Raw genomic sequence first — 12703 nt, 5'->3', positions numbered from 1 at the left:
CAATTCCCAGAGCCTTCCACCTCTCCCATACCTTCCTCCTAAACTATGTGTTGCCCGGGGTAGTAGCTGACAAACATGGAACTAGCTTTATAGATAGCATCTGTTGCAAAACCTAAGAATGGTATTTGAGAAATTTTTCAGACTCTGGTGGACTATAGCCCCACCCAGGCCCAGAAGACATACTTTGAAGCCGCTTCCATGGGTCCTTTGACATTTCCTCTCAGAAAATAGCTCTGCAACATGAAAACAGTTTCAACGGCCCCAATGACATCAACACCAATCAGCAGTCCTTAAACCCTTGCCTAATAAATTCTATTAAAACACCCTAGCCTCTGAATTCTCAGGGAGGCAGATCTAAGTATTATCTTCCATGTTCTTCATTCAGCAGCTTTGTGGTATTAAACTCTTTCTCTAGCCTAATGGCTGCATCAGTCTTGGTTTTTCTGGACAGCAGGCGTAAGAACCCGGTCAGGCTGTAACAAAACCATAAAGAAAAGCCTGAGATTTGGGGGCTGCACTTTCCACCCTCTCCTCTCCCTGAGCCTGTTTCTTTCCAACTGGAGTAAAGAACTGAACCTTACCCCCATGTTGACCTTTAGAGCCTTCTGTGAGACAGTTGAGACCATTTTCTGACTGGTGTGCCTTGAGGCAATGTCTCCAGGGATTGGTGTTCAGGAGAAAGAAATAGGGGAGAAAAAAAGAAAGCTAGAGAATTTAAGAGAAATATTTTTTCTATTTTCTCACAGCAGTTCTTGTCTACTGCAGGAAGAATGGAGAATAACCAAGATGCAGAATAAACTTACTGTTTTGTAGTTTTCTACCCTTTATGGTTTGTGTTTGCTATTTATTGCTATATAACAATATACCATAAAACACAGAAGCTTGAAATAACAAACATTTCTTATCTTATAGTTTCTGTGATTCAGGAATCCAGGTGATGCTCAGCTGAATGCCCTGACTCAAGGTGCTACGGTTTGAATGTGTTCCCTCCAAAATGTAGGTGGTACCAATTGATAGTATTAAGAGGTGGGGCATTTAAAAAGTGATTAGGCCATAAGGGAACCGCTCTCATGATTCAGATTAGACACGCTTATTGTTGGGAGCCAACATCTATAGCTACATGGCTGAGGCCTGTAAAGGCCCATCTGGAAGATCGCCTCTGACATAGGATATCAGTTATACCTATAATATTGGCGTGTGATTAGTGATCAGTGTGCATACATGGCAGTAAAACTTATAAGTAAATCTCTATACACCTGATGGAAAGTTGCATAGCAGAATTATTTTATATGACCTTGTCCCTTCTAAGTTGTACTTTTTTCTAGATATTTTTAAACTTCTATTTCCTTGTAGACTGGTTAGTCAGCTCTTGTTCCCAAAGGCAGTTTCTCCTAGGATTAAGATTAGAAACTAAATTATCATAATAGTTTTATTGCCCTGCCCCTAGCCAGGCAGGACGTTTTTCTAGTTTTGTTACATACCAGAACTCCGTTTGCTTCAGCCCGAGGTCATTGTCATGGTAACCGTGCAGCCCATTATCCAAGAGTGTGACAGCTACTATTTGATTTTTAGAATAGACTTGTTTGGATAAAACATACATTTAAGATGATACAATTTCCATCGAAAAGATTTAAACAGTAATAAGCATTCATAGAAAACTTTTAAGTTTTGTTTAAGCTTTTAAGTTTCCTTTTCTCAGATTATGACTTTAGTTCCTGTTCCTGTAGGCCAATTTTAAATATACCAAAATTTTCCCAACGGTGTTTTTGCTTCTAATATGACAATAGGAAATTTTACACATAGCCATGTATTAATATACTAGGAAAAAAGATTTAAGTTTTGGGTTAAAGTCCAATCACTAGATCATATAAAAATTAAAGTTTAGGTTTATGAAACTCATATAAGTCATGGTAAGGAATGAGATTTGAATTAATTGTTATAGAATTACAGGACACTACGTTGAATCATAATAGGTTAATAGAACAGCTAAGTCATTTAAGTAAACTTATAGATTATAGTATAGTGTTAAGTTGATAATATTAATCGTTAAAAATATTTGGAGTCAGTGAACTTGGATTGAACCTAGAGTTAACTCAGAAAAGTTTTTTTGTATTAATCAGGGTTTAGAACAAAGAGTATAATATGAATGATTTATTGAACACTATGGAAGACATTTTGAACAATTGAAATTGTGCACCTGTGACCTTGATGTGAGTTTTGTGAAGCACATCAGGCATCATGGAGTTTGAATTGTCTGCTTGGAACTTGCAAGTCTCGTGATGGTCTTGTGATGCATAATTTGTAAACCGCAATATACATCATGGAATTTGTATGCCCCCAGTAAATAATTATCACACTGCTGGAGGGTATAGAAAATGGTATATAAGTTGGAAAAGGTTTGAATAAAATTGGCTCCAGTCCTGATCAGACTGTTCCCAGAAGAACTGCCTCTGAGTGGTCTTCTCGCCATCTCCTGATTCTCCGGTGCGGGTCCTAACCCACCCTTGGTCAGTGCTGGTCACCAACAGCTTATAAAAAACTTGATGAGTTTGGGTTACTTTTCCTTCTGCCTTCTGCCTGTGAGGACACAGCAAGAAGGCCCTCACCAGACAGCAGATTCTGGCATCTTGATCTTAGGCTTTTCAGCCTCCAGAACTGTGAGATAATAAATGTCTGGTATTTATAAATTATCCAATCTCATATATTTTGTTATAGCAGCAAAAATGGACTGAGACACAAGATCGCTCACAATTAAGGTGTCAGCTGGAGCTACAGTCTCATCTCAAGACTCAGCTGGATAAGTCTGCTTCCAAAGTCATTCACACGGTGAATGTTGTTTACAGGATTCAGTTTCTCAAGGCTGTTGGATTAAGGGCCTCAGTTCTATGTCATGTTGACCTCTTCACAGGGAAGCTTACAACAGAGATAGAGGGTGAAAGAAAAAGAGAGATGAATCAAAGCCAAAGTGTGTTTGTATACCATGTTATTCCATTTCATCTCATATTGCCTCTTCCTTTTTTTATTCTTTTGAGTCAGGGTTTCACTCTGTAATTGAGACTAGAGTGCAGTGGCATGATCATGACTCTACCACAGCCACAAACTCCTGGGCTCAATAACTCCTCCTCCCTCAGCCTCCTGAGTAGCTAGGATTACAGGTGTGTATCACCACACTCAGCTAATTTTTTTTTTAGAGATAAGTTTCTTTTTAGAGATGAGTTGCCCAACTTGTCTCAAACTCCTAGGTTCAAGCAATCCACCTGCCTCGTCCTCCCAAGCTATTTGGATTACAGGTGTGAGCCACTATACCCAGCCCTTCATTTCATCTTGTATTAACCTCTGATGTGACATCCCATCTCTTTCCATATTCTAGTTTTTGTTTGTTTGTTTGTTTGTTTTGGAGTTGGAGTCTCACTCTTTCACCCAGACTGGAGTGCAGTGGCTCTGGTGATCCTTCCACCTCAGCCTTCCAAGTAGCCAGAATTACAGGCATGTGCTACCATGCCCGGCTGATTTTTTGATTTATTGTAGAGATGAGGTCTTACTGCCCAGGGGGTCTCGAACCCACGGACTCAGGCAATCCACTCACCTCAGCCTCCCAAAGGCACGGGATTACAGGCTGAGCCACCGAGCCCAGCTCATATTCTAGTTATTAGAAGTGAGTTAACTGGTTAACCCGCACTCAAGATGAGGAGACTACACAAGAGCATAAAGACTAAGTGCCGTCTCAGTGGCTGCCTGCCACAAAGTTAAAATCCCAAATTAATGCCAGAGATGCTATTTCATCTTATTAATGCTCCTTTCCTCCCATATCTATCCTGAACAACTCCCACCCATTCTCCAGGTCTCAGAGCAAAGATGCTTCCTTGGAAAGCATCGCACCCTCTAGGGTTCCTCCAGTTATGTGTTCCAACAGTTATGTGTTCCTCCAGTGTGCATCTATGACATTCTAGATTTCTCATTATAGTCTCTACTACACAAAATAATTACTAGCCACTGGTCTCCACAATGCACCTTCTGTAAGCTCTGTGAGAACAGCAGCCTTGTCTCTCTTCTTTACTGCTATGAACCCAAACCCAAGCACAGGGCCAAAATGTACTTGGCATTCATTAAACGTTAACTAGATTTATTAAATAAATTATGTAATTCAACTCTGTTATGTCTTTCTTCTAATTAAAACCCATCAGTGACTTCTTATTTCAAAGAGTAGGGAGTCTAGACTCTTCTTAGAATAGTATTAAAGGCCTTGCCCAATCTGGTTCTAACCTCATGTGCTATCACTCTCTGATGCATACAACTCTAACAATCATCCTTTCATGATTTCCCACCTCCCTCTGTCTGATACTGATATGTCCTTATTCCATGTCATGTCTGACAAATTCTACTCCTTCTTCAAGACTGAAGTTTTCTCCAGTTCACTCAGGTGGTCTCCAGTTTGGTCTCTTTGCACCTTCTCAACAGGACTTGTTCAGACCTCTTTAAAGCTTACCCTAGGCAGGGCTTGGTGGCTCAGCCTGTAATCCCGCACCTTGGGAGGCTGAGGTGAGTGAATTGCCTGAGCCCACGGGTTCAAGACCCGCCTGGGCAACTTGGCGAGACCTCATCTCTACAATAAATCAAAAATTAGCTGGGCGTGGTAGCGCGCATCTGTAGTTCCAGCTACTTGGAAGGCTGAGGCGGAAGGATTGCCGGAGCCCAGCAGGTTGAGCCTGCGGTGGCCGGGAGTGGCCACTGCCCTCCAGTCTGGGTAACGGAGTGAGACTTCAACTCAAAAAATAATAATAATTAAATTAAATTAAATTAAAAAATAAAGCTTATCCTATGTTGTCTTGTCCCTAATTGTTTACACAACACTCTCTCTGGCTAGACCATAAATTGCTTGGCATTATATCACCTTCCATGGCTACCACGAGGTAGGTGTATTGCAGATATTTGGAGAATAGTTGGCTAATGTACACATACAAATGCACATGCATACACATTCTGGGGATCTTTCTCTCCACTCTCAGAAGAGAAAAGAAGATCCTTCCTGGATCCCAGCTCTTAAAATTAAACTCAGTAGCAACTCTGTATGACTCAATGAACAAACTTTGTTCCTCTAAACTGAATATTCTAAATAATGGGTTTTATTGATAAAGATGTTTTATTTCAAATTGTTGAGATGTGTTCCTAATGTTATTCTCCATATACCCATACCTATAGTTTAAAAAGGAAATTATTTGCACCATAATGCTGTACTTTAATACAAACGCCCAATCCCTGGAGCCATAAAGCATAAAGTGCTTCTCTGAAGAACCTAGTAAGAAAAATGGGAAGACTCAGTGGGCAAGCCACTTACAAAGATGCCTACTGTTGTTGTGGATGCAGAAGACATGATAGTTTCTTACAGCACCTTTGAACACATGTCAAGAGTAACAGAATATGCAAACTATTCAACTGATGAGAGATTAATAACCAGAATATAAGAAACTCACACAACTCAATAAAAAAATATGATTTTAATATGGGCAAAAGATCTAAATAAACATTTCTCAAAAGAAGATATACAAATGACCAACAGAAAAAAAAAGCTCAACATCACTAATCATCAGGGAAGTGCAAATCAAAACAACCATGAGATATCATCTCATCCCAATTAAAACGGCTATGATCAAAAAGACTGAACATAACAAATGCTGGTGAGGATGCAGAGAAAGGGGAATCTCATACTCTGTTGGTAGAAATGGAAATTAACTGCCTCGGCCTTCCAAGAGAAAATTACCATGTGATCCAGTAAACCCACTTCTGGGCAGGTATCCAAAAGAAAGAAAATCAATATCTGCCCTCCCATGTTTATTGCAGCACTGTTCACAACAGCCAAGATGTGAAATCAGCCTGTGTCCATCAACATATGAATTAATAAAGTATAGTATATATACATAATGGAATATTATTCCACCTTAAAAAAATTAATTCCTGTCATTTGCAACAATATGACTGAGCATGAAGAGTTAAATGAAATAAGCCAGGCACAGAAAGACAGGGTCACATGTTCTCACTTATATGTAAGAATTAAATAAAGTGATCTCATGGAAGTAGTGAATAGAATTGTGATTCTCAAAGGCTGGGGAGTAAGGAGGAGCCCATAAAGAAAGATTGGTTAACAGATACAAAAAATGAAGTTATGGCCTGGCCTGGTGACTTACGCTTGTAATCCTGGCAGTTTGGGAGGCTCAAACGGGAGAATTGCTTGAGGCCAGGAGTTTGAGATCAAGCTGAGTTACTTGACGAGATCCTGTCTCTACAGAAAAGTTAAAAATTAGCACCAGCTAATGCAGCATTTTCCAAAGTAGTTTTAACAAGACAAACCATTTCAAAAGGTCCTCTAGAGAAAAGAAAGTTTGAAAAACATTGTGGGCTGGGTGCAGTGGCTCAAGCCTGTAATCCCAGCATTTTGGGAGGCCGAGGTGAGAGGATTGCCTGAGCCCACGGGTTCAAGAACAGCCTAGACAACTTGGCAAGACCTCATCTCTACAATAAATTAAAAAAGTAGTCGGCGTGCTAGCATGCACCTGCAGTTCCGGCTACTTGGAAAACTGAGACGGAAGAAAGGCCTGAGCTCAGGAGGTCGACACTGGAGTGGCTGTAAGCATGCACTGTACTCCAGCCTAGGGGATGGAGTGAGACTCAAAAAAAACAAAAAGAAAAAGAAAAACACCATGAGATACATCACCCATCTTAGTGAGTCTTGACTGCACATTTGCATGTTACAGGATCTGAGTAAAACACTAGTTTTACTTTGATCAGCACGGTATACTTCACACTTATTTGATCATATAACACTTATTTAATCCAAACACTTTCTCTCCAATATTAGTGTCCTACAGTAATACTGATCTAATAGATTGTTGCAGTTTTAGCCGGGCTCAGTGGCTCAGCCTGTAATCCTGTGCCTTGGGAGGCTGAGGTGAGTGGATTGCCTGAGCCCACGGGTTCGAGACCCACCTGGGCAACTTGGTGAGACCTCATCTCTACAATAAGTCAAAAAATTAACTGGGCGAGGTAGCACGCGCCTGTAGTTCCAGCTACTTGGAAGGCTGAGGCGGAAGGATCGCCGGAGCCCCAGAGGTTGAGGCTGCAGTGGCCGGGAGAGGCCACTGCATTCCAGTCTGGGCGACAGAATAAGACTCCAACTCAAAAAAAAAAAGAATGTTGCAGTTTTTAGAAGATAGGAGGTGCAGCAAGTACCTATGAATAAACTAAAGAAGATCCTTCTGGTTCTTGTCTTTCTTTTTTTCTTCTGGGTGTATTGCTAAGGGGGAACCAGAAATCAGAACTTCCAGTGGTTCTTGTCTTTCAAAGAAACAAGGCAAAATTTCAATTTTACATATTATAGATTCTGGCCATGGTCTTTGCCTTTTAGGCCTGTAACACACTTTCAGGATAACATGAAATTTATAGTGCACTTTTATACTTTTCTAGATAAGGAATTGTTGATGAAAGATGACAAACTCTGTAAAATATGTAAGATGCTTTATTCTGAGCCAAATGTGAGTGACCTTAGGTCTGTGGCACTGGTTCCCAGTAAGTTCTGAGAACATGTGCCCATGTGGTTGAATTGTAACTTGATGGATATACATGTTAGGAGGACAGAAGTTACAGAAAACATAAACCAATACATGTGATTGGCTATAGGTAGAGTCAAATATTTTCTTTTTTTCTTTCTGTTGCCCAGGCTGGAGTGCAGTGGCATGGTCACAGATGATCTTCCACCTCAGCTCCACCTCAGCACTGCCACGCTTGGCTAATTTTTTTTATTTATGTAGAGATGAGGTCTTACCAAGTTTCTTGGGCTGGTCTCGAATCCCTGGGTTTAGGCAATCCTCTAGCTTCTACCTCCCAAAGTGCTGGGATTACACCCAGATATGAATCACCACACCCAGCCATATTTTCCGACTGATAATTAGTCAGAGTTATCTAAGGAATTTTAAAAGCAGTAACGGAGGCCGGGCTCAGTGGCTCAGCCTGTAATCCTAGCACTTTGGGAGGCCGAGGCGAGTGGATTGCCTAAACACGCGGGTTCAAGACCCACCTGGGCAACTTGGTGAGACTTCGTCTCTACAATAAACCAAAAAAAAAAAAAAATTAGCTGGGCATGGTAGCACACGTCTGTAGTTCTGGCTGCTTGGAAGGCTGAGGTGGAAAGATCCCCGAAGCCCAGCAGATCGAGGCTGTGGTGGCTGGGAGCCTGCCACTGCACTCCAGTTTGGGTGACAGAGTGAGACTCCAACTCAAAAAATAAAAAAATAAAATAAATAAAAGCAGTAAAGAAAATGGCAGCTTGAGGAGTTACAAGGGAGCCAAGTTTCTTAAAATTTCATGGGTGATGGCAGACTTCAGGGGGAACAGGTAAGTGTCATAAAAGGTGCCCAGAATCCCCAAAAGACAGCTTTACAGAATCATAAAATACTTTGATTTTCCTTATCTGTTATGTGATGTTAAGTCCACATACACTTTGGAAAGTAAGCTACATCAAATAGTTAATTTTTTAAAAGCCTGTCTCTCCAGGCCTCTTAGTTAGGAATTTGGCAAGGTTAAAAAAATAATAATAATAAACCAGAGTTTAGTCATCAGCATCAGAGACCCAGAGGGGTGATTTCCTGTTCTTGTGCCTCTCAGTTCCCTCCTTCAAAAATGCTGTTTCTGGCTGGGCGTGGTGGCTCAGCCTGTAATCTCAGCACTTTGGAAGGCCGAGGCGAGAATATTGCCTGAGCCCGGGGGTTCGAGACCATCCTGGGCAACTTGGTGAGACCTCGTCTCTACAATAAATCACAAAAACTAGCCAGGCATGGTGGTGTGTGTGTATAGTTCCAGCTACTTGGAAGGTTGAGGCAGAAGGATGGCCTAAGCCCAGCAGGTCGAGGCTGCGGTGGCCGTGAACATGCCACTGCAGTCCAACCTGGGCAACAGAGTGAGACTCCAACTCAAAAAAAAAAATTGCTGTTTCTGCTCCTCTTTGCATACCTTTAGAGCTGGAGACCTGTCATGGTGCAGCTTTAATACTACCTCCCCCCATTAGACTTGTCTTATCTCTCTCCTCTGAAATCTCATTGTGTTATATCACTTGGCCCTTGGCATGATTGTGGTTTGAGTTCTTAAGTCTCACTAGAATTTTAACTTTCTTTGAGGCAGGAACTACTCCTTATTGACCTTCCCACATCCTGCTCCACTGACCACAGTTAGGTAGGTGCATAGTACAAAGTAGAGTTTAGTAAAGGGTTGTTTACTGTCTTGTTGTCTGCTGCAACATCACTAAATAATCAATGGGTAGAAGAACGAATGAGCTTCCCCCACCTTATGGAGACAACCAACCATAAAAATGATCATCATTCCACTCAGACTACTTAGGGTCTTGGCGATGAGTCTTTTTCCCCCTCCTCACTGTCTAGTTAGTGTTTATCTTCACTGAATTAGCTTTGGTCTTGGAAGAAATAAGAATATTTTACACCAAAACATATTGATTTGACATATTTTGAAATGACTGACACAGAACCAGAGAGTGACCTTGAAAAACCATCCTTTGTGGGGAAAAATTTACATCAGTAGAGTCTCGATTAATGTAGCCATACCTCTCCTTCCTATGCCTTTCCCTAATCTAGGAGAAACTGACAGTCTTATACCTTTATTTATTTCATTGTATTTTATTTCATTTTATTTTATAGTTGTGGGGTACACATGAGGATTTACTACATATGTAAATTGCATGAAGGTGAGGTTTGGACTTCTAGTGGGCCCTGTCTCTCCTTGACAGTGGATCTGGTACCCAGTATTTGGCTGTGTGCCCCTTATCCCTCCTCTTTCCTTCCCTCCTTTAGCAGGCTCCAGCATCTGTTGTTCCCACCTTTGTGCTCATGTGACCAGTGATCAAGGACCACTTATGAGAACATCTGGTATTCAGTTCTTTGTACCTGTGAGAGCTCACCCAGTATGATGGTCTCCAGCTGCATCCATGTTGCTGTGAAGGCAATGATTTTGTTCTTCTTTATGGCTGTAATATTTCATCATGTATATGTACCACATTTTCTTTCTCCAGTCCTCTTTCTGTGGGCATCTGGGTTGGTCCCATGTTTTTGCTATTGTGAATGCAATGAATATACATGTGCTGGTGACAATTTTACAAGTCTAAAAAGAAGCATTTATAACCATCTATTATCTCTGAAGAGGCTTTATCTACATAGCAAGGCCATCTTTGCTAGTTAAGCTTCTTCCTTCCTCCTTCTCATAACCTGTCTTACTGTTAAATATGATTTACCAACATAATCTGGTTTTGGCCATGATTTAAGTCTGCATTCTTTTTTTTTTTGAGTTGGAGTCTCACTCAGTCACCCAGACTGGAGTGCAGTGGCCGCTCCTGGCCACCACAACCTCGCCTGCTGGGTTCCGGCAATCCTTCCGCCTCAGCCTTCCGAGTAGCCAGAATTACAGGCATGTGTTACCACGCCTGGCTGATTTTTTGATTTATTGCAGAGATGAGGTCTCACTGCCCAGGTGAGTCTCGAACCCGTAGGCTCAGGCAGTCCACTCACCTCAGCCTCTCAAAGGCGCGGGATTACAGGCGGAGCCACCAAGCCTGGCTGAGTCTGCATTCTTTACTGTGGCCTCAGGATGGTATATAAGCTTCTATATCCAATTGTTGGGTTGTGTCTAAAGGCTCCTGTGTATACAGTTAAATATTTTTGTATGCCTTTTCTTCTATTAATCAATCTGCCTCATGTCAGTTATCTTTTTAGCAAACCTTTAGGGGGCTAAGAGCTATGGGCCCTACACTCTCCTTGAATCCAGATTTGAGTCAACATTTCCCCTCTCCTACTAAGAAGGACTCAATTAACAAAGCAATTTTACATATTGTACGTAGTTTGCTCAAGATAGACAGAAAAGGAGAATATGACTGAGAGAACCGTAATAGAGTATACCATAGACTTAGGTTAAAAGCATGCTATAACCCAATAAATATGTAATCAGCTTGTGGACAATAGCACAGTCATTTTAGTTTTCTGCTTTAAAACATAACCTGTAGCTGTTTAAAGTTTCAGTTATGGGAAAAACTGCAAAGCTCCAGTTCAAGCTTCAACCCCTTCCCTTGACCCACTTTCCCCTTAGCAACAACCAATCAGGTGCCAGGGGAAAATCACCTAAAGTTTCCAAATGTCTCTGCAACTTCCCTAGTTAGTGGGCCAAGGTCAGCCTGAGTCAAGCTAGCCAATCCTCCACAATTGAACTGACCACCAGAGGTTACTACTCAATTAAATGGTAACAAGACTGGAAAGTCCCCCCCAAACTCCTCCTCCCTTTGTGTAAAAACAAAAAAGTTATCTACTTAAGGAAGTCAGGGCCTCTGGGTGTACTCCGCTGCATTGGTTGTCGACAGAGGTCCAGGCTCGAGCTTGCAAATAAAGACCCTCTTGAACTTTCATCGGAATTGGCTCTTGGTGGTCTCTAGGATTGAACATTCGGCCACTACATTTGGGGGCTCGTCCGGGATCCCAGAGGACCCCCCCCCCCGAGACCCCAGTCTGGAGGATTCTCAGGCCGGCATTCGGTAAGTCGCTCCCAGGTTAGCGCATCTGTGTCCTGTATCTCAGATGGAGCTCCACACTTTGTTCTGAGGTCGGCATCAGGCTAGGCAGATGCGCTGGAAAGCCGCCGGCCGGGGCTCGTGGGAGACGTCCCACGACCCCATCCAGAAGACGAGGTCTCCATCTGTGGGGAAGGTCAGACTCGTCGATGGTCTGTCTCTCCCCTATCATACTTTCAGATTTGTTTTCGCGGCCACTACTGTCTCTTGTCGTTTTCCCTTTCGTCTTGTTAGTTGTGTTTGTTGTAATGACAGTACGACGAATGAGATGGGGCAGGCACAGACAACACCGTTAACTCTCACGACTGATCACTTTTCAGAACTAAAGGAAAGGGCGCACAATTTGAGTGTCAAAATTCACAAAAAGAAATTCCGGGATTTGTGCGCCACTGAGTGGCCCGCCTTCAATGTAGGCTGGCCACGAGAAGGGACCTTTCTAACAAGTGTTCTCTTGCAGGTCAAGCATGTCATCCTCCAAAGAGGCTCCCAGGGACACCCAGACCAACTACCTTATATACTGGTCTGGCAAGATATAGTGGAATCCCCTCCCCCTTGGGTGAAACCCTACCTTCCTACCCCGTTAAAGGCATTGAGAGTGCTCATGTTGCAGGAGAAGGGGGCGGAACCTTCGGAGCCACCGGAGAGTGTGTTGTCACAGCCTCGGGAGAAGCAGAATCCCTTCCATAAGTCCCCAAAGAACCCCTTTTACCCCATTCTCCCTGATTCTAACTTGGAAGAGATAATTCCCCCCCCATACCAGTCAGCTCCCCCTAGACCTTCAGCCCCCCCAGCGCCACAACCCCAAGCCACAGCCGCCGCTGCCACCACCGCCGCTGCTGTGAAGGCGGAGCCAGGAGCGGCTGGGGAGGGGAGGCAGAAAAGAGAAATGGGTGGACCAGCCGTGGGGACTCAAGAGAGAGTCACCAGGGTGGCTGGTCCTGGAGTGGCCCCGGCCAATCCATGGTGATCTTGCCACTGAGAGTGGCTGGGCCCCCAGATGAGGCCGGGAACCAATCCATGCATTATTGACCGTTTTCCACTAGTGATCTGTACAATTGGAAAACGCAAACTGCTACTTTCTCTGAGAATCCT

This window comes from Carlito syrichta, unplaced genomic scaffold, assembly GCF_000164805.1.
Source record: "Carlito syrichta isolate Samal-C Ts95f unplaced genomic scaffold, Tarsius_syrichta-2.0.1 Scaffold314765, whole genome shotgun sequence".
In the NCBI taxonomy this organism is placed as follows: Eukaryota; Metazoa; Chordata; class Mammalia; order Primates; family Tarsiidae; genus Carlito; species Carlito syrichta.
Note: the sequence above shows the minus strand (reverse complement) of the source record.